Genomic DNA, 22,143 nt, shown 5'->3' with positions numbered 1-22,143 from the left:
ACAATTCATTGCAAATATCATTTATCATAAATGTGTAATACTTGTGTTTATTAGTGTTAAATTTAATTTGTCAAATAGCTGTCCAACTTTATTGCCAATTTATTTTTTGCAAATATTTGCTGCATTTTCTAAATGATTGCTCTCTTTATATCATCGTCAGTACCAAATTTGGCCAGCTAGTAGTGAGTTTTAGGTTCTGTGTCATTGATGGAGATCAGAAGATTGATCTTCACAAAGCTACTTTGAGCGCTTATGTGTATTTTTCACGTGCCTTTATTTCATTTCTTAAAACTCAATTTCTGATATCCAGTCAAATAGTCCACCTTGGATTCATCTGATGATAAATTCAGTTTGAAGTCTTCATGTGAAACATTTTGGAAGTTTTCTAAATATCTAAGTTAATTATATCAAAATCAATAATATCAAGGGGATGCAATAATCTACTTTAACCAAAGTACCACCACTAAATCAAATTTTTGTCATGTATAAGCTGGTCGTACTAATCCATACTGACTGTTTGCTAATAACTTCTTGCCATAGAAATTCTGGGCTCCTTCAACCAAAATTCTTGATCCTCCTTTTCTTAGATTTTTTTTTAAATTCTGAAGATGTCAGTGTGGCTGGCAAGGTTTGAAAGTACGGAACAATCTCAATTGTCCGAACGAGACAGGTGGGAAGTAATTTGTTCAGATAACTAATTTGTTTGGATAACTGATCTGATCATAAACAAAGGAAGCATTTACGGGACCTTGAGATTTTGTTCGGATTATCCGAAATTTGGATAATTGATGTTCCAATAACTGAGGTTGTTCTGTATTGCTCAGTTCCTCATAGAAAATCACTTTCTAAGGAGTATGTTGTCCACCTAGGATACTCCACATCAATGGTCATGGTTTCCTTGCATAGCTGATTATTCCAATTCTACAGCTGCATCTCCAACCACGCATTTGGCAGGTGTTTCCAGGCGATGGAATTGATCCTTGGCCTTGAGATCGTTGGACTTTCTTTAGACCATAAAATGTAGAACAAGAATTAGTCCATTTATCCCATCAAATCTGTTCCACTATTTGATCATGGCTAATATTGCCTTCTCCCCATAAGCCTTGATCCCCTGACTCATTAAGAGCTTATCTATTTCTGTCTTTAAATGCACTCAATGACTTGGCCTCCACATCACTCTATGGTTATGAGTTCCACAGTCTTACCAGCCTCTGGCCAAAGAAATTCTTCTCTATCTCAGTTCCAAAAGGTCATCTCTTCATTCCCTACTAGTGGAAACACCTTCTCCACCTCCATTCAATCCAGGCCTCTCGGCATTCTGTAAGTTTCAATCAAATCTCATTCATTCTTCTAAACTATATTGAGTACAGACCCAAAATCCACAACTGTTTCTGATATGACAAGCCCTTCATCACCAGGATCATTTTAAATCAATTTCCTTTGGTCCCCTTTAAGGCCAGCACAGCCTTCCTTAGATACAGGGCCCAAAACTGCTCACAATATTCCAAATGCAGTCTGACAAGAGACATGTACAGCTCTGGAAGAACATCTCTGCTCTTGTATTCTTGACTTCGTGAAATGAATGCTAACATTGCATTTGTCTTTTTAAGTGCCAACTGAACCTGCATGTTAATCTCAAGAAAATCCTGAACTAGGACTGTCATCTCCCTTTGTGCTTCAGATTTCCAAAGTATTTCTACATTTAGAAAATAGTCTAATCCTCTATTCTTCCTACCAAAGTGCACAACCTCACACTTTCCAATATAATATTCCATCTACCACTTCTTTGCGCACTCTCTTTGTCTGTCCAAGTACTTCTTCAATCTCCTCTTCAAGCTGTGTTCCATCATGTCATTCTGGTGCTACCCACCCTTTGCCATATGCATGTCAGTATTGGAGACTTGTGACACAGTGGTTAGTGCAACTACCCTAGATAAAGATGCTTTGAATTCAATCCTGCTCCAGGGACCTGTAAATCTTTCTTGTTATATCTGTGGCAAGTGAAAGTCTTCTAATTAGCCATTCTCAAGCTGCCAGCCCCAGATCTGTTCCAGAAAAAATTATTGCTGTGGAATCAAACATAAACATATGCCTTGTTTGCCTGATTCATCACTATATGTGAGAAAAGTTACTTCAGGTGTTGACTTTGCAAATTATCATGTTCTTAGAACATTATATTTGTACTCCAGGACCAGCTCCCAAAAGTTTGATGTCTGCACCTAGTCATTTGATCATTACAATATATTCTAATCCATTGTATCAAATCGCATTCCTGAAGAAAAGGGCATCTACTGTGCAAAGGAGAATTGCATTATTTGAATTACATCTTGTTTAACTTTACTATTGTAGTCAAGTTTGAAACTCATACAGTTATAGAATCATAAAGTTAACAGCACAGAAATGGACCTTTCAGTCCAATACATCCATGCTGACCAGATATTTTCAATTAATCTAATCCCATATGCCAGCATTTGGCCCATATCCCTCTAAACCCTTCCTATTCATATACCCATCCAGATGCCTTTTAAATATTATAATTGTATCAGCCTTCACCACTTCTTCTGGTGACTCATTCCATACACGCACAACGCTCTGTGTGAAAAAGTTGCACCTTAATTCCCTTTTAAATCTTTCCCCTTTCACCTTAAACCTATGCCCTCTACTATTGGACTCACCTACACTGGGAAAAATACCTTAGCTATTTGCCCTATCCATACTTTCCGTGATTTTATAAACTTCCATAGGGTCACCCCTCAGCATCTGATGCTCCAGGCCTACTCAGTCTTTACCTATAGCTCAAACCCTTGAAAATCCAGCAACATCCTTCTAAATTTTTTCTGCACCCTTTCAAGTTTCACATCTTTCCTATAGCAGGGAGACCAGAATTGAATGCAATATTCCAAAAGTTGCCTAACCTATGTCCTGTACAGCTGCAACATGACATTCCAACTCCTATACTCAATGCACCAACCAATAAAGGCAAGTGCACCAAATGCCTTTTTCACTACCCTGTCCACTTACAAGGAACTATGCACCAGTACCCAAAGTCTCTTTGTTAAGCAACACTCCCCAAGACCCGACCATTGAGTGTATTATTCTTGCCCTGATTTGCCTTACCAAAATGCAATACCTGACATTTATATAAACTCCATCTGCCACTCCTTGGCACATCACCCATCTGATCAAGATCCTGTTGTATTCTGAGATAACCTTCTTCACTGTCCGCTACACCTCCAATTTTGGTGTCATCTGCAAAAGTACTAACCGATCCTCCTATATACACATCCAAATCATTTATATATACTTATTCTGCTTAAAGTGCTCACTGCATCTGGGCTGCAGCTGTTTATTAGTATTCTGAATATTCCCTATAACAAACATTTTACCATAAAGATCAAATGTCTACAACAATCCATTCAAATGCCATCAATGCAGTGTTGTGGCAACTGTATCCATGTGTTTTGCAGGACAAAGGTTAATGAGCTTTGATAATGTGCCTGCCAAATATCCAGGCTGTTTTTGTCATTAATTTACTAATCTTTTACCAGTTCTATAATTCACATGTTTCTTACTCTTCAATAAAATGAGAAATATTTGATTACTCTGCAAAATATATTTTTTCTGTGAGGAATATAAACAAGACTGCTTCGACATAGATAGTAATGGTAGTAGTATCATAGTAATTTACTTCTTGATCTTTTGATAAATGGGTCGTCTTGATAGCATGATGACCCTGTAATACTGGTGCCATTTTACTTTTCCATTTCTAAAGCCCCAAATGTTCCCGAACAAGATTCCCAGTGTTACGATCCCTGTGAAGAGCATTAAAACATTAAAGAACAATATTTCCCTCATGACCCCAATGGTTAAAAAAAGGGATAAATTTTCACTTTTTACAACTTATGTTATGATCTCTCTGCCCACTGATCTCTCTGCACTCTGATCAATCTGCCCACTGATCTCCCTGCCTTGATCTCCCTGCCCACTGATCTCTCACTGCCCACAGATCTCCCTGCCCACTGATCTCTCTGCCCACTGATCTCTCTGCTCACTGATATCTCTGCCTAATGGCCTACTCCTGTTCCTACGTTCTATGTTTCTATGTGATAATTAAACAAAAACCAACATAAATTAACAGACAAATTAAGTTCAGTAGAAACTACAAATTATACTTCACTCATTGAACGATGGAGCCAGCTCAATACCTGAATGGCTGACTTATGCTTCTGTGTTCCTACGTCTTAATCACAGAATCTACAAAAGTTCATCCTTCCCAAATAGATTTCTTCATGGTAGTATAAGTTGGATGATTCCACTGACTGGCTCTTTGTGGCTGCTACCAGGATAGAACATAGAACATAGAACAATACAGCGCAGAACAGGCCCTTTGACCCTCGTTGTTGCGCCGACCTGTGAACTATTCTCAGCTCGTTCCCCTACACTATCCCAAAATCATCATGTGCTTATCTAAGGATTGTTTAAATCTCCCTATTATGCTGAGTTGACTACATTAGCAGGTAGGGCATTCCGTGTCCTTATCACTCTCTGCATAAACAACTTGCCTCTGACATCTGTCTTAAATCTATCACCCCTCAATTTGTGTTATGCCCTCTCGTACATGCTGACATCATCATCCTAGGAAAAAGACTTTCACTGTCTACCCTATCTAATCCTCTGATCATCCTGTATGCTTCTATCAAATCCCCTCTTAGCCTTCTTCTTGCCAATGAGAATAGGTTCAGTCTCTCAGCCTTTCTTCATAAGACCTTCCCTCCAGACCAGGCAACATCCTGATAAATCTCCTCTGCACCTTTTCCAATGCTTCCACATCCTTCCCGAAATATGGTCTTTTAGAAAACTGGGATAATCAATGGGGCGTGGCCAGCTGTCTAGCTGTACAGTTCAATTCTGTTCAGGTGTGAGTCACAGGGGAAACTGGAAGCTTTCTCTCTGTCCTCTGCCCTTATGATTTCGAACTGTAAGTTGCCCATGCCATTGTTTATTGTTTGTGCTAAAGGATGTGTGTATTTCGACTGTTACAAGTATTTTTGGAACAGTGTCATTAAGTTAAGTTTGGATATGATAAGTTATCTGGTAGTCTGTTTTCTGTTCTTTGTGTTTCATTCCATAATTTTGTAAGTAAATGCTGTTTGTTTAAAACCTGGCAGTCGACCCAGCTAGTTTAGTCTGGGTTATCCTTTATACATCCAGCTAAACAAACAGAATAGAATCGAATTGAATTGAATTTATTATCATGAGTACCATGGCACAGTGAAAAGTTTTGTCTGCGAGCAATACAGGCAGATCAAATAGTTAAGTAGCATAGATAGCAAATAATAGGAAAACAGCGGCAAAAACAAAAACACAAGTACAGACGAATGTTAAGAGTTTGTGAGTCCGTTCAGTACTCTAACAACAGTAGGGTAGAAACTATTTCAAAACCTGCTGGTGCGTGTGTTCAGGCTTCTGTACCTTCTCCTGGATGGTAGAGGTTGTAGAAAAACATTGCCAGGGTGGGATGGATCTTTAAGAATGCTAGCGGCCTTTCATTGACAGCAGGTCTGGTAGATGGATTCTATAGATGGGAGATTGGCCTTTGTCCGAGCCGAGTTCTCCACTCTCTGTGGAGGAGAAAGTGAAGTCTGCAGATGCTAGAGATCAGAACTGACAATGTGTTGCTGGAAAAGCGCAGCAGGTCAGGCAGCATCCAAGGAGCAGGAGATTCGACGTTTCGGGCATAAGCCCTTCTTCAGAAATCTTGAAGAAGGGCTTATGCCCGAAACGTCGAATCTCCTGCTCCTTGGATGCTGCCTGACCTGCTGCGCTTTTCCAGCAACACATTTTCAGCTCTCCACTCTCTGTAACCATCTCCAATCTTGAATGGTACAGTTGCCATACCAGGTAGTGATACATCCAGACGGAATGCTCTCGATGACACACCTATAAACATTGGTAAGAGTATTTGCCATCATGCCTAATTTCCTCAGCTGCCTGAGGAAGAAGATGCGTTGTTGGTCCTTTATAACCAGTGCATCCACATGAAGAGTCCAAGTAAGCTTGTTGTGGATAACCACTCCCAGGACACTCTCCACTCGTTCCACCTCTGTGCTGTTGATGTGTAGGGGGGCATGAGTAAAATCCCACCGAAAGTCTATAATGAGTTTCTTGTTTTGCCGGCATTGACAGCTGGTTTGTTCTCAGTGTACCTCCTGTCTGTAGTCTGTTTCATCGCCATCTGAGATTCGCCCAACTATGGTGGTGTCATCAGCGAAATTGTAAATGGCATTAGCCTGGTATTAGGTGATGCAGTCATGGGTATACAGTGAGTACAGTAGAGGGCTGCGTACGCACCCCTGGGAGACTCAGTGTTGAGTGTTAGTGACGATGAAGTATTGTACCCAATCTTCACTGATTGTGGCCTATGGGTCAGGAAACTGAGGATCCAGTTGCAGAGAGTAGGGCTTAGTCTGAGATCACTCATTTTAATAATCAGTCTCGAGGGGAAAATAGTGTTGAAGGCTGAACTGTAGTCAATGAGTAGGATTCTTACGTAGTTGGTCTTGGTGTTAAGATGTTCCAGGGAGGAGTGAAGGGAAAATGGCACTTTGCCAAATAACAAAGTTATGGTCTTGGCTTAAAAATGCTTTAAGGGGTCTGGCCTTGTCCATAACAATATTCAAACACATATTGCCATTTTACAGCTTCAGTTATCTGATCAACTGTCATTGTAACTGAAGTTACAAGAATGAAGCTAAACAGGCTGCTAGGACTGTGTTAGAACACTGCCTAATGGAGAACTATTTTATCCCTAAGGCTTTTGTGACATAACATCTTGTCACTGTTCAATGTGAGAGAAAAACATGTTGGAAAGCTTTCAAAGAGTTGAAAACATAAACTTCAATTGCACAATAGAAAAAATGAAGCAAAAAGCAATTGAGAAAAGCCACATTTAAATCTGGAAACTAACAGGGGTTGTTTACATTTTGAACAGCAATAAATTTGCAGCTAATGAATGATCACTTCATCCAATTCATATCTGTTGGATGTGGGTATCAATTAAATCCTATCTGGCTTGTTGTGCCTGACATTGTGCCATTCTTTCATGGTGAAGGTGCTGTCTCTCCTGCTCAATTTCCTCATCTTCCTCCTTGGATGGTTCCTTGGATTTTAGATTTAGATTTATTTAATATTGTCACTTCATTGATTGAATGATTGATTTATCATTGTCACATGTACCAATATACAGTGAAAAGTGTTGTTTAATGTGCTATACAGATAGTTCATACCATACAAAGTGCATCAGGGTAGCAAAACAGAGCGTAGAATGTAATGTTACAGCCAGAAGGTGCAGAGAGAGAGATCAACATTAACACTTGAGACATTTACACTTGGTACACTGTACCTAGGTACAGTGAAAACTATATAATGTTGCCATGCTCTGGCACCATCTTGGATTCAAAATAAATTACTGAGTAAATTGTATAAATGGTAAAATACTTCATAAATTGATATTAAATTGATGTTACTAAAAATATGGCACAACCTACAGTAGGAACTGAATTGAGGTATTTGTGGGCTGAAGATTGAGATCCCACATTGTTTCCCAGTGGATCCTTGACAGCAGCCACTTGCATAAAAATTTAATGTAGTTGTCATTTTGAAGCCCATCAGGATCGGATGGACACCTGCCCCTTTGGGTCACAAATCAGACGACATAGTTCTGTGACTGTGTCACACGAGATCCGCAGTCTGTGAACAGCAAGGTGCTTCACTGCTCTGGAGGAACTGGCATGGAAGATGATAGACTCTGGGCCTCCTGTATCTGCTATGTATTTTGAGGGCACATTCAGCAGTGACCTCTTCATGTGGACACAGTTTGGCAGCTACTGGAGATTGTTGTTAGTCCTGGGCTTTCTGACACATCTGTACAGTCTCCCTTTCACTGTAGATTTGTTGCATTGCAGTAACAACGATGATAATCCTTGCTGTGAGGTTTCTGCTCTGCTTGTTGTCTGTGGAGGTCAATTTTAAGGTTCTGCTTCTCATAGATGAATATCTTCAATTTGAAATGACTAATGACATGACCAAGATTGCTTGTGACCAATGTTTGCTGCACTGCACACAATGGGACACTAAAGGAATTTCATGTGCTCAATCACAGATGATTTCATTCGGTACTATGCTAGTTCCTGATTAATCTGATTGTCTTGAAAGGCCTCATGTCACTCATAAGCAGAGCCCACATGTTCAGACAGAAAAACAGCACTGACTCCGCACATTATACGTGGTCTCAGACATTTTTCATTTTCAGTGCGCATTTATGATTTGCCGGTTATGGAAAGAAATGTCAAAACTGCCAGCACTGAGCTTCCACATATTCCCACATGCCCTTAACTTGGGTCTTCATCACCCAAGATTATCCCTTGAGGCTCCACAGCTTAGTCATACCATTTAACCTGCCCAAGCTTGAAGCCATGGTGGTGGTGACTATCATTAATCATGGCCCTCTGCAGTATTCTACATTCTCCAATGCATGATCATTACCTTTTACATGTTGAGTTTCCCTGCCTATCTTTTATTATCCCAATCTCCAAAAGTGACTTTGCCACTTCCCTAATTTATTAATGATCTCTAATATCGCCCCTTGACATTCATTGAACTGAACCCAGGACTGACTGTGACTTACCCCTAGAGTAACTCTGATGGGCAGTCCTTACTGATGGCTGAATAGCTCCCTCACTGGTTTGTGTGCAGCTCCCCAGTTCACTTACCATGTCTTCTCAGACTTATTGAACATAACCGAATATCGTCTACTTATTGGATTGCAGAATATAGACCCTTGACCCTGACTGCCCTGAGTGAACAACTGATCATGTCCAGCCCCTCACCTGATAATAGTCTTGACCGACTACACTGGGATTCTCTTACTGAAGAGTATCTCCCTTGACTTGAGAAAGACCATACTCCTTAAACTTTGAGATATGGTCATTTGGATACTCTCCATGCAGTGTGTATTTCATGTATGGTGCTGCTCCATGTTGTGGTTGTGACTTTGACATAGCACTGAACCACCTCCACCCCCTGTTTGATGACAACTCACAATCATAACAACTTGCCATGCTTTGTGTCTGCATTAAAAGCCATGGTAAGACAGAAGTACTGTGAGCCCTTAAGATCTAGCTGGGAAGCAATGACAAAAATACAAGGTAGGACAAGACATGTCATGGCAAGGCAAGGCAGAGATGCTGTGAATGTCCTTAAGGCCCAAATGAGTGAGAATTAAGACAGCAAGTGAGGAGTTATGAGATGAAGTCTCATCCAGTCCATGAGAAGATTATCTGTTCCTGCATGCAAAGTGTTGTGCAGCAACAGTTTAATGAATGGTGCCAATGCATTCTGAAGTGCAGCATGAAAGTATGGAACTGTGTTGTTGCTAAGTGTAAGGCCTGTGGGTGGAAGTGGTCCTTGCAGTCACTGCCCATATTATGTGCCCTGAGATGTTAGTGACTGATGTCCAAAATGGAGCTCTGAAGAATTAAGTGGCAAGTTGTCATTGGCAGGTAACTGCTCTGATGGACTAGTCAGGAATTGTTTTGGGTGGGAGAATGGGAAACTGCATATAAATGAGTTGGGGGTTAATTAATAATTTCATACATGCTAATGTATGAAAATAGGCTTTTCACCAATTACTAATAAGAATCTTATCTCACTGTTAACACTTGATTGGATTAGTTCATTTTGAAGAAAATGCACTGTTTGTAAGAATAATCAATGAAGACATTCATGTAAAGATATCATCATATCTACATATCAATGAGAACTAATGTATTTGTCTTTGTATTATTTATGTTCAAAGGCCAAACATATTTCCTTCCCATTTGTTCTTAGTTGATCCTTGAGGGGGAGGGGAGGGGGAGCAGGTCCATGTCGTGGTCCACAACTACATAGGTAGGAAGAAAGGTGGGAATCTAAGGCAGAAATTCATGGAGCTAGTGTGAAAGCTTAGAGCTAGAACAAACAATGTTGTTATCTCTGGTTTGTTGTCCGTGCCACGCGCCAGTGAAGCAAGGAACAGGGAGAATGTGGAGCTCAACACGTGGATGCAGGGATAGTGCTGGAGGGAGGGTTTTGGATTTGTAGATGATTGGAGCTCTTTCTGTGGAAAGTGGGACCTCAATGAACAGGGTGGTCTTACCTGAACCTGAGGGGTACCAATATCCTGTGGTGGAAACCTGGGGGATTTGCTAATGCTTTTCAGGTGGGTTTAAACTAATACAGCAGGGGGATGGGAATCTGAATTGTTGTTCCAGTGTACAGGAGATTGAGGGTAGTGAGGTCAGGGATAGGCTTACAAGGTCACAAGAGGGCACTGGCAATCAGGATGTTGGTTTGAAATGTGTGTATTTCAATGCCAGGAATAAGGTGGGTGAACTTGCAGCATGGGTTGGTACCTGGGCTTTCAGTCCTGATGAAAGACTTTTGCCCAAAATGTCAATTTTCCTGCTCCTTGGATGCTGCCTGACATGCTGTGCTTTTCCAGCACCACTTTAATCTAAACCTGGGATTTCAATATTGTGGCCATTTCAGAGACATGGCTAGAGGAGGGACAGAAATGGTTGTTGCAGATTCCTGGATTTAGATGTTTCAGCAAGAACAGAGGAGATAGTAAAAGAGGCGGGGATGTGGCATTGTTAACCAAGGGTAATATTACAGCTGCTGAGATAACGCTTGATAACATCCACTGGGCTGAGTTTAGAAACAGGAAAGGAGAGATCACCCAGTTGGGAGTTTTCTATGGGCCTCCAAATTATTTCAGGGATGTAATGGAAAGGATAGCATAGATGCTTTTCGATAGGAGCAAGAGTAACAGGGTAGTTGTTACGGGGGACTTTAACTTCCCCAATATTGACTGGGAATACTATAGTTCAAGTAGTTTAGATGGGTCAGTTTTTATTCAATGTGTGCAGGAGGGTTGTCTGGCACAGTATGTAGATAGGAGAAAGTGAGGACTGCAGATGCTGGAGATCAGAGCTGAAAATGTATTGCTGGAAAAGCGCAGCAGGTCAGGCAGCATCCAAGGAGTAGGAGAATCGACGTTTCGGGCATGAGCCCTTCTTCAGGAATGAGGAAAGTGTGTCAAGCAGGCTAAGATAAAAGGTAGGGAGGGGGAACTTTGGGGAGGGGCGTTAGAAATGCGATAGGTGGAAGGAAGTTACAGTGAGGGTGATAGGCTGGAGTGGGGGTGGAGGCGGAGAGGCCAGGAAGAAGATTGCAGGCTGGACACATATAAATTCTCTCTCACATTTACAACCCCCCACCCCAGACACACACACACACACACACACACACACAAAAACTCACATGCCCACATATACATACACAGTTGTGGGGTGAATTTGCACTTGCAGAGTTACATTGTACTTTGCTCAAAAACTGCATGAATTCATGTAAGACTCTGTTAAACTCACTTTTTAGATTAGAATCAGTCAAAACATTATGTAACAAACAGGGAACACAGGGAACTAACGTCTTTAACATATTATCTTGCTGACATCAATTGTTACAGTTAACCTGAGAATGTAACATTTTGAAAAAAGTTTTGTGATTTACAATGAAAGAAGTGAAACTATCATGGTCATTCTAACAGATGAGAGACTTAACAAACAATCAAGGTAGTTTTCAATGTATAATTTCAGTTACATCACCCTGTAAACTTTTGCTGTAAATTCTGTGTCTTACAATTGTGTCCTCCACAATCACCTGATGAAGGAGCGTCGCTCCAAAAGCTAGTGTTTCCAATTAAACCTGTTGTGTGATTTTTAACTTTGTACACCCCAGTCCAACACCAGCATCTCCAAATCATGCCTGGTAGTTATAGACCAGTCAGCCTTACTTTGGTTGTGGGTAAGGTATTAGAAAAGGTTATAAAAGATAGGATTTATAATCATCTGGAAAGTAATAATTTGATTAGGGATAGTCAACACTGTTTTGTGAAGGATAGGTCATACCTCACTAACTTAATTGAGTTCTTCGAGAAAGTGACAAAACAGGTGGATGAAGGTAAGGCGGTTGATGTGGTGTATTTGGACTTGTAAGGCATTTGATAAGGTTCCACACGGTAGGCTATTGCACAAAATAAGGAGCTTTGAGATTGAAGATGAGTTAGTGGTTTGGATCAGAAATTGGCTGTTTGAAAGAAGACAGAGGATGGTGATTGATGGGAAATGTGCAACCTGGAGCACAGTTACCAGTGGTGTGCTGCAAGGATCTGTTTTGAAACCACTACTGTTTGTCATTTTTATAAATGATCTGGATGTGGGTGGAGAAGGATGGGTTAGTAAATTTGCAGATGACACTAAGTTAGGCAAAGTCGTGGATAGTGCCGAAGGATGTTGTGGGTTACTGAGAGGCACAGATAAGATGCAGAGCTGGGCTGAGAGGTGGCAAATGGAGTTTAATGTGGAAAAGTGTGATGTAGTTCATTTTGAAAGAAATAACAGGAATGCAGAGTACTGGGCTAATGGTAAAATTCTTGGCAGTGTAGATGAACAGAGAGATCTTGGTGTCCAGGTGCATAAAACCCTGAAAGTTACCACCCAGGGTTGACAGGGTTGTTAAGAAGGCATATGGTGTGTTGGTGCTTATAGATAGGGGGATTGAGTTTCGGAGCCACGAGGTCATGCTTCAGCTGTACAAGACACTGGTAAGGCTGCACCTGGAAGATTGTGTGCAGTTCTGATCATTGCATTATAGGAAGGATGTGGAAGCTTTGGAAAGTGTTCAGAGGAGATTTAGTAGGCTGTTGCCTGGTATGGAAGGAAGGTCTTATGAAGAAAGGCTGAGGGAATTGAGGCTGTTTTTGTTAGAGGGAAATAGTTGAGAGATGACTTGATCGAGACATATAAGATAATCAGGGGGTTAGATAGGGTGGATAGTGAGAGCCTTTTTCCTTGGATGGTGAAGGCTAACATGAGGGATCACAGCTTTAAATTGAGGATGATAGACTTAGGACAGATATTAGTGGTAGTTTCCTTACTCAGAGAGTAGTAGGGGCATGGAACGGCCTGCCTGCAACAGTAGTAGACTCACCAACATTAAGGTATTTAAACGGGCATTGAACGTAGATATGGATAATAATGGAACGGTATAGGTTAGATGGGCATCAGATTAATTTTGCAGGTCGGCGCAACATCAAGAGCCGAAGGGCCTGTACTATGCTGTAACGTTCTATGTTCTATGTTGATTAGTGCAGATATAGTATACAATCTTACTTTGTTTAAAACAAGTACACTCTTTAACCTTTGCAAAATGTAGCTAAACACCATTTTAGTACACATATGTCTTCTATTTCTGCAGTTTTTGAAAAAAAAAGTTATGTGATTTACAATTCAAGTAATTGGTTTGGATAAATATTGAATTAAGCTGAGCAACAACTGAATTATAATGCAACACAGAAGTACTTTGATGAGGAGTGATTAGTGCCAGATGTACCTCATTAGTGATGCCTGTAGTAAGTGTTCAATTTATCCAAGACAGCGACCAGACCTGCAGTGATTCCCTAAGGCAAACTCAGTCACAAGTGTGAGAGTTCCCAAATTTCAGACCACTTTGATATGGACTTTTTCATCATGCTCTTCAATACTGGCCATGATTCCAGTGTGGACAGAAATGGCATGCGTGGACCCTGTGGAAACCCCATTGTGGGACACTCTGTAGGAATTTCTTGAGAAATTGAACTTTCCAATGGATTATTCTTCTACACCTGGAACACTTCAAAAGTCAGTAAAGAAATTCAATAAGATAATTACTCAGGAAAATGTAGATTATCAAATGCATGTTCTAACTCCTGATTAATGATCAAGCTGACCCCATACATAGCTCACACACTCCAAACTTCACCCCCCTCTGACCACGTATACTTATTAGATCGTGACCGGTCACCCCAAGCCATAAGCTGACCCCCCCCCCACTCCTCTTCCCCACCTACCCAACTCCCAAAACCTACAACGATCTAAACTGTCCCTTACTGTTAGGCTGAAACTGAGATCCCACCTCCACCACATTCTCTGCCAGTCATGACCTGACATCACCCCTGCCCCCGATGAGCTTGAACGTCCTGTCTGCTTCCCCCAATCCTGATCTGAAACAGGACCCACCCCTCAGTCAGATCTGACCTAATCCATCCCACCAACCCCAACGCACCCAGCCAAACCCAACCTGGAGCTGGAACTGCCCTGACACCACCCTGCCCCATGCACCACCTGCCCGCAACCCCCATCACACCCACTTGCCCATCAGACCTGACTCAGCCCTCCCAATTGCTACACTTAATACTCACCAACCCATATCCACACTCCCTGTCCCACAGCAGACTTGATTTCTGCCATCAACTCTGACCCCACACTAAACACTGCATCAATGACCTTGTACATTGCACCCTACCTGCAGTATTCTACCACTTTCCCACTTGGCATTTTACCCACCTGGCACTCCAATTCTACTCATATGGCACTCTAATCTTTAACCTCCACCTAACATCCTAATCCAACACCCTACACCAGCACCAGCTGGTACCCTATCCAGTAAACAACCTACTTACCTGGTACCCCATCCACCTGGCATCCTATTAACCTAATCCACACTCATCTAACATCAAACCCTATTAGCTTCTTGCTGGCACTCTACTTACCTCACACTCTGGCATTCCACCTTTGACTGTCTGTTTACTGGCACTCCACACCACTACCCATTTGGCACTCCACACACCATTACCCATCTGGCACTCCACCTCATTACCCATCTGGCACCCTACCTTCTTAGCATTCAAAACATCACACCTTATTCATTTACGGTTTGACGGCAGCTGTCAAAATGGCTGTCTAGACTTTTAAATTTCAGATTACACACGTTGACCGCATGAAAAGGGGGCAAAGTTTGTCTTCATCCAACAGTTATGCATTATACAATAACTCTCAGCAAGGAAGAACACCCCTACATTTCTGAGTGAACCCTAATTGGAATGTCGTTTCAGAAAGGAGGCATTCTCTTCTTTCATAAAAAAGCAGGAACAGGTGGCAATCTGCATGGCATTGTATCATCAGACCATCAGCCCATTATGTTGCGTATGAAATCCAGAGATACAAGGCTTATGGATTAATAAAATGATCATTTTCTTTCAGCTGAGTAATGCTTACAATGTTCTTAAATGATTGCCCCAGCAACACTCAGAAATTATATACACTGTAACACACAAAAGCAACCAAAATTGCTGGAGAAACTCAACAGTTCTAATAGCATCTGTGGACAGAAAGTAGAGTTTTGAATCCAGTCACCCTTCAGAACTTCAAATGATACTGCCAGATCTGGCGAGTTTATCAAGTAATTTCTGTTTATGTCAGTTTCAAATCTCCAGAATCCACAGTTCTTTGTTTTATTTTACGTGATTTTTTTCAGCGTGTTTTTGAAATTTAAATTGAACTTGTGTGCATGCTATGTAAGGATATGACTTAATATATGTCATGTCACAGAGCAAAATAGATTGATTGATTGATTGGTTGTCACATGGTACCAAAGTACAGTGAAAAGCTTTGTTTAAAAGTTGTGCAGGTAAATCATAGGAAGCAAGGATATACAGATCAGATATCGTAAAATGACTTAGACAGAGGCATTCAGACGCCAAATAGTATGACAATACTACTTATAAATAGATGAGTTGCTTCTGATAATCCTGTACTAAAGGCTTACTGAGTTTAGCCTCCATCACCCCTGTTCTCCACTTTTCATATTTTAAAACAGGAAGCTGTGCAGAAACTTGATTATGAAACATCTTCAAGTGCCTGTCACGGTTTAGAGACAAGAGTCAACACCTTTGTTTTACAAAGTAATTTTCACCTTATATTTCTCAAATTTTCTTCCATCTGGTAACTAAGAACAAGATGTAATGCTGTTGTGTCCAGCAGTTTTAATTTGGTTGCATGGAGATAGGTAAAATAATTATATTTTCATGTCATTTTCAGCTCTCTATCCTTTTTTTGTGGAGATTCTGATAGCTACTTAGATTTCAAATGGTCTAAGAAGTTACAGATTCAATCCTAGTTCTTATTGTTGCATGACAATACATGGCATAATTAACAGAATTAATACACAGCTCAGTTGGGCACCACACACATGCTGATGGACAGAATGACCATTACAAATCTGTTCTGTGCAGATGATTGACGCAAACTTATCAACTTTTAAAAAAGCAATAAAACAAATCATTGCCTTACTTCTGCAAGCTAGAAGCTGCAGCTTGCAGACACATTGAACAATAAACCTAAAGATAGCATCACCACTCTGTGAGGGCACTGACAGGTCAATGATTATGTTAACAGTATAGGGCAGCCAGTGTTACTGCTCTGACCAGAAGTGAGAGCTGCCCACTTGATGTCAGAAACAACAGTTCAATTTTTTTTTTTACTTAAGAAAAATTGGCACAAACACCATGCAATGGTCTGTGTGAAGCTAATACTCACTAAAATTTTCCAAAATAACATTATCAAAAATGCCAAAAAACAGTTTGCAATCTGCTGCCAGATTGGACACTGTCTAACGGTGAACTGTTGTACACTGGGAGTTGCTGACTTGCAGCTCTAAAATTTTTGATATGTCAATGTAAAATCTAATAAAACTCCTAACGTAAAAGAAAGAATTCCTAGTAAACTGAATATCATATACAATATGCAATGTCATTACATTTTGATTGTTTATAGACCTCAGATGCTGATTTGAATTTGGCAGTCTTGTGTTATTGAATCACTTCCCTTATTACTTTGCAATAAAGGATGGAATGCAGATTGAACAACCAAACACTTTACTCCCCACCAAATATGCAAGGGAATTAAAAGTGATTAAAAGCCACTGAAGCTCCTGCTTCAGCTGCAGAACAATATTAACCATATATCACTGGAGACATCTTGCCATTTTAGGGGCACGACACTTGTTATATACTTCATAGCAATCAGTAACTTTTTAAAAGATATATGATTTCTAAATGACGACTGAAAGGAATTGCGCAAGAAGACTTTCAAGTTTTAAGACTTTTATTGGAATAAGTCCAGATTGAGTAAATCATTAATAGACAACAAATAGTTAAAACTGCAGTAAAAAAAAACACCCTTAATATAGCCGTAACTCCAACCTCTCTCTCTCTCTCCCTCTCTCTGTGCAGAATTTCAGATTTTACAGGAGCTAGTAGGGAGATTTTATGGCATAGTGGTGCCATCTCTGCCTCAGAGCCAGAAGCTCTGGGTTCAAGTTGCATTCCAGTAATTGATGGCTAAAGAACGTGTGTTCAAAGTGCAGCCAAACAGACTGAGTTTCAATTTGTAGAAATTTTCAAAATATGACGTGTTAAAAACTGGAAAGATTCCTGGTCAGCCATGCAATGAAGGAAATTGGAGTCTTTGTCATCACTATTAATGCCACAGGGATCAGTGGTGAGATCACAATAATTTACAATATGCATTCATGACTGGGATGGGGAAAGTGAATGTGCAGCTACGTGTTTAGATGACACAAAAACAAGTGGAAAGGCAAGTGGTGAGAATGACACAACGAGTCTGCAGAGGGATATAGACAAGTTGAGTGAGTGAGAAAAGACGACAGATGAAATATGATGTGGCAAACTGTAAAGTTTGGCAGGAAGAATAAGGGAGCTGAATATTATTTAAATGGAGAAAGACTGCAGAAAGCTGCATAGTGCAATTTGGATGCCCTTGTGCATGTCTCACAAAAAATATTCTTCCAAGTTCAATGGCTGTGAGGGAAGACAAATGGAATGCTGGCCTTTATTTCAAGGGGAATTAATCTAAAAATAAGGAGATTTTGCTAGAACTGTACAAGGCACTAGTCATACCACAGCTGGAATACTGTGAACAGTTCTGAGCCCTTTATCTAAGGAAAGTCAGGATATCTGGTTGGCATGGGCAAGTTGGATTGAAGGGTCTGTTTCCATGCAGTACGTCTCTACAACTGTCTGTGACTCTATGAAGGTTCATTAGGCTAATATCAGGTATGAAGGGACTTACAAGGAGATGTTGAGTTGGTTGAGTCTGCACTCATAGGAATTTAGAAAAATAATAGACAATTTTATTAAACATACAAGATTCTCAGGCAATTGACACAGTTGATATGGAGAGGTTGTTTCTCTTTGTGAGCGAGTCTAAGACCAGAGGACATTTTCTGAGATTAAGAGGTTGTCAGTTAAAATTGGAGTTGAGGAGGAATATGTTCTCTCAAAGGATAACAAATTGTGGAATTCTGTACTGTACAGAGCTGTTGGGGTTGGGTTATTAAGTACATTCAAGGCTGAGCTAGACAAATTTTTAATCAATAAGAGAATGAAAGGCTGTTGAGAAATGGCAAGAAAGTGGAATTGAGGATTATCAGATCAGCCATGATTTTATTGCATGGCAGACTCAATGGCTGAATAGCCTGCATTGCTCCTATATCTAATGATCGTATGGTCTAATCCATAGCTCCAGTCCACAACAGGCTGGTAAATGTATATGCTGTCATAGCAAGCTTTGAACTCATTTGGCTTGATAACTTATGTGGATCTGATTGGCGCCAGCTGCACTTGGTTTGATCCCTGTTTCAGGCATGTTTGCATTCAGGACATACATCCTCACCCTCCCCATGGTGGAGAATGTAGTGCTGATGGTTGGGCCTGCCTTTGGGCAAAGAACTCAACGTGGAGAAGCAGAGGCATCAGACCAAAATAGAAACAGCATCATCTGTAGAGGGAGAAACAGGGTTAAAGTTTTGATGAAAAAGTGGAAATAAATAGGGCTGAATTTTTTTTTAAAAGTTAAGCTAACTCTCAAACTGGTCTTACATAAATAAACAAATCTTTAGAAGTTAAGCACTTGTTGCATAATATTTTTGGAAAGCAGTTATCCAATCATAGTTGTATGGCAGTTTCTTGGGTCAATTATAAAGCTCATGGCAGAGCTTTATGGGTAATCTAAACAAAATCAAACTTTGTGTTTTTATTTGTGCAAAGCTGAAAAATTCCCTGCTTTGAATGTTTTTAGAAATGTCAAACAAAAATGATTGTTTTTGACACATATAGTTAGGAAATAAAATTATCACATTCTACATAGAGTGCAGGAAATATAAGATATTGTTACTGATTGGAATTCTTTGCGACAGCAAGATGTTTTTTCAAAAAATGTTGCATCTCTTAGTGGAATGTTGTTAAGACTTTGCTTCAAACTTGCTCGTTGAGGTGATTACGGATGGGAACTTTAGCTTCAGTTTTACATGCCTTGTTTTAATGATGCTTACTTAACTGACACGGAAGCAATAATGCTTGAGGGTGCTTGAAGCCAAAATGTTTCGTAAGAACAAAAGGACAAGGAACAGAAGCAGGTGATCTGGACTTTCGAGCCTGCTCCACCATTCAATCAGATCGTGGCTGATCTTTTCATGGCCACAGCTCTACTTACCCGCTTTCTCACTGTGACCCTTAAGTTTTCTACTGTTCAAAATAAATCTATCTCAGCTTTAAAAATATTTGCTGAGGAAGCCTCAACTACTTCACTGGGCAGGAATTCCATAGATTCACAACTCTCTGGGTGAAGAACTTCCTTCTCAATTCAGTCCTAAATCTGCACCTCCTAATTTTGAGGTTGCGCCCTCTTGTTCTAGTTTCACCTGCCAGTGGAAACATCCTCCCTACCTCTATCTTATCTGTTCCCTTCATAATTTTATGTGTTTCTATAAGATCCCCCCCATTCTTCTAAATTCCAATGAATACAATCCCTGTCTACTCAATCTCTTCTCATAAAGGCAACCCCCTAAACTCCAGAATCAACTTGGTGAACCTCCTCTGCACCCCCTCCAGTGTCAGTACGTCCTTTCTCTAGTAAGGAGACCAAAACTGCACACTGTATTCTAGGTGTGGCCTCACCAGCACCTTGTACAGCTGTAATATAACCTCCCTGCTTTTAAACTCAAACCCTTCAGCAATGAAGGACAAAATTCCATTTGCCTTCTGAACTACCCATTGCACATGCAGACCAACCCTCTGTGATTCATGCACATGCACCTTGCTAATTTTTCCTTGACGCACTTCAATGTCCAGAGATAATGAACTCAAACACCAAAGGCAAAAACTATACGGATTCACTGCTGTGTCAGTTAGCAGTGCAGGATTCTTTCTCCCTCTCCCTCACTGGCCATGTTATCATTGCCTTTCATGTGTCCTTTTTTTTTAGAATCCCTGCAGTATGGAAACAGGCCCTTTGGCCCCAACAAGTCTACACCGACCCTCGAAGAATGTCCCACTTAAACCCATTCCCCACCATTCTACATTTACCTCTGACTAATGCACCTCTCCTACACATCCCTGAACACTTTGGGCAATTTAGTATGGCCAATTCACCTAACCTGCTCATCTTTGGACTATGGGATGAAACTGGAGCACCTGGAGGAAACCCATGCATATAGGGGGAGAATTTGCAAACTCCACACAGACAGTCGCCCCAAGGCTGGAATCAAGCTTGGGTCTCTGGCAATGTGAGGCAGCAATGCTAGCTACTGAGTCGCCATGCCAGCCTTTTAAAAGTGCCGTTGCTTTGATCTTTTCCCCATAAAGTTCCAAAGTATATAAAACAGTAATTAGTTAATCATGACCTGCCCTTCATGAACCCATACTGTATATGCCCAACAGAAAAATTTCTATCTGGATGCCTTGCTATTTCTTCCTTGATAATAGATTCAAACATTTTCCCCACTACAGAAGTTAAACTAACTGCTCTATAATTCCCCATCTTTTGAATACCTCTCTTTTTAAACATTTAAACAAAGAGTTACATTTGCTGTTTTCCAATCTGCTAGAACTGTCCTAGAGTCGAATGAGTTTTGGAAAATTACACAAGTGCATTCAGTACTTCTCCCACCATCTCTTTTAGCACCCTAGGATGCATTCCATCAGGGCCAGGAGACTTGTCTACCCTTCGCTCCATTAGCTTGCTCAACATTACCTCTTTCATGATAATGATTGTTTCCAGGTCCTCACCTACCTTCATCTCTTTGTCAATTACTGACATGTTATTTGTGCCCTCCACTGTGAAGACCGACACCGAATACCTGTTCAGTGCCTCAGCCTTTTCCTCATATCCCATTACTAAAACCTCCTTCTCATCCTCTAAAGAATCAATGTTTACTTTAGCCACTCTTTTTTGTTTTACATATTTGTAGAAACTTTTGCTATCTGTCTTTATATTCTGAGCTAGTTTTTTTTTTCTCATGTTATATCTTACACTTCTTTATAGCTCTTTTTGTGGCTTTGTGTTGGCCTTTAAAGCTTTCCCAATCTTCTAGGGTTCCCACAGATCTTGGCCACTTAGTATGCCTTCTCTTTCAATTTGATAGCCTCTCTTATTTTCTTAGATGCCCATGTCAGATACCCCCTTTTCCGACAGTCCTTCCTTTTCACTGATATATACTCCTGCTGAACACTTTGAAAGTAATCCACTGTTCGTCAATGGTCCCACCATAAAGTCTTATTTCCAGTCTACTTTAGCCAACTCCTCCCTCATCTTATTGTAGTCTCCCTTGTTTAAGCATAGGACCCTGGTATTGGATTTTATCTTTGCACTTTTCATCTGTATTCTAAGTTCAACCATACAGTGATCAATCCTTCCAAGAAGATTTCTAACTATGACATCACTAACTATTCCTGTCTCATTATACGGGACCAGATCTCCGATAACTTGCTCCCTCATTGGTTCCATTACACACTGTTCAAGAAAACTATTGCAGATACATTCGATGAACTCCTCCTCAAGGCTACTCCAACTGACCTAGTCCGACCAATCGGTATGTAGATTAAAATTCCCCATGATAATCGCCATACCATTTTTACAGGCATTAGTTATTTCTGTGTTTTTTGCCCAACCCAACGTGATATTATTATTTGGTGGCCTCTCAGTGACTTTTTCTTAGAATTTCTAATTTCCACCCAATGGATTCAAACTTGACTGGCCTATAGTAACTTGTATTTTTACATATTCTTCCATTTTGCAAAGATGGCAGTTTTGCAATCCTCTGTAACTTTGCAGAATTTAAAGATTCATGGAAAATTATGACTGGTGC

Source organism: Hemiscyllium ocellatum, chromosome 1 (assembly GCF_020745735.1).
Source record: "Hemiscyllium ocellatum isolate sHemOce1 chromosome 1, sHemOce1.pat.X.cur, whole genome shotgun sequence".
Classification (NCBI taxonomy): Eukaryota; Metazoa; Chordata; class Chondrichthyes; order Orectolobiformes; family Hemiscylliidae; genus Hemiscyllium; species Hemiscyllium ocellatum.
This window is presented reverse-complemented; position numbering follows the sequence as displayed.